The following is a 1720-nucleotide window of genomic DNA, read 5'->3' as shown; positions in this document are numbered from 1 at the left end:
TTGATATGTAGCTGTTTCAGCACTCCCAAGATTTTGCTGAACTGCTTGTCTTGTTGTTGTCTTTGGAACCTTTGAGGAAAGGTTGGTGGATGCCTAAACTGTTATGCTACAGTAAGTTGTGCAGACTGCTTCTCTTTTGCTATGTTCTGGGTTGGTGTTGCAGCCTTGTTATCTACAGCTGTTAGATCATCATTTTCGGCAGATGTTGTACCTTGGCTGCTCGTGCCAGTGTGTTGTGAAGTGGAGGATTGTGACTCTTCTTGAATTTGAGTTTTTCTCTAGGTTGAAGTGGACTCAACTCTTTTTTTTGGTACACCAACTGTTCTATGAACATCCTTGTCAGATATTAAGTTAATCACTTTGCAGTGCTCTTTCCCTTCTCTTCTTGGGTCTTCTGTATTGCTGGGTAAACTGCCCTGAGGTCTGTTGCTTAATGCTGTAGCAAGATGTTTAATTTGATTTTATAGGTTTCTCAAAGATGCTGCATGACTTTGGACAACCGCTTCATTCTTCACAATCTAATCCTTAATTAAAGCTTCAAGGGAGCTGAGTTGATCATTGTTGATGCTTCTTTACCCTTGATTTTGCTGATAAAATCTAGGTGGTTAAGTAGGTCTATTATGTTCATTGGGTGCTACAACAGTCTGGTTCTGATAACTCCATGAAAAATTCAGGTGCTGTCTCCATCCAGGGTTGTAAGTATTGGAAGATGGATTGTTCTGGGTCTTTGGTTGAAGTGGCCCACATCATTTATTGATGCTAGATTTCCTGAGAAGTTGTCAAATACATACTCCTCTCCACAATACACACAAGATAATTCAGCAACTAGCTTTATTGCTGCAGGAGCAGTGGTGATGGCTTTCACCATGTTGGTCAATGATGTTACTTGGGCTGATAATGTTGTAATTGCATCTACGTTATGTACCCCTGCTGCTCCTCTTGCTGTAGTTTGTCTGGTTGATGGCCACTGATAGTTGTTGTTAGCAATTCTCTTTAAAATTTCATAGGCTTCAGTGTATGATTTAGATAATAGAACTCCATTTGCTGAAGAATTGGCCATCAATCTAGTGCTTGGATTCAACCAATTGTAGAAGGTTTCTAGCTGTATGGAATAGGGAATGCCATGATGAGGACATCTTTTGAGCAACTCCTTAAATCTTTCCCAAGCCCCATACAAGCTCTCAGCTTCAAGTTGATGAAAAAAGGTGATCTCATTCCGCAATTTTGCATTCTTGGTTGGTGGAAAATATTTCATCAAGAATTTGTCAGCCAAGTCATTCCATGTAGTGTTGGAATCAGATGGTAAAGAATTCAACCATGCTCTTACTCAATCTCAAAGCATCATGTAATGCTCTATCAATTTTAAAAGCGTTACTCACCTCTAAAAACAACTTAAGATAGAGATGGGGATCTTCAGATGGCAGTCCATTAAATTGACCCACTGTTTGCAGCATCTGAAATATCACTGGTTTAAGTCAAAGTTGGCAACTTCTACTTTAGGTCTGACTATTTTAGGGTGTACAACTTGAGGAGTTAACACAGCATAATCTCTTATAACTCTGTCTCTGTCATCTGCCATGTAAATGATATTGTTGTTGCCTGGTTGTCTCTGATTAATTTGCCCATTTTACCCTTTTTAAACATTGATAGGTTGTCCTGCCCGTGAGGATCCAAGTTTCCCAAATGTTGCAAGTTATCCATTTCTAAAGCAATTTTTGAA

General features: G+C 39.4%; 1 non-coding gene across 1 annotated transcript; it reads left to right on the top strand.

Moving 5' to 3' along the window:
• The first annotated feature begins 1118 nt into the window (after positions 1 to 1118).
• Positions 1119 to 1225, top strand: LOC127902921 (small nucleolar RNA R71). The gene has a single exon (XR_008055558.1). It is a non-coding gene; the product is annotated as a small nucleolar RNA R71 (small nucleolar RNA).
• Positions 1226 to 1720: the final 495 nt, after the last annotated feature.

This window comes from Citrus sinensis, chromosome 5, assembly GCF_022201045.2.
Source record: "Citrus sinensis cultivar Valencia sweet orange chromosome 5, DVS_A1.0, whole genome shotgun sequence".
NCBI lineage: Eukaryota > Viridiplantae > Streptophyta > Magnoliopsida > Sapindales > Rutaceae > Citrus > Citrus sinensis.
This window is presented reverse-complemented; position numbering and strand designations above follow the sequence as displayed.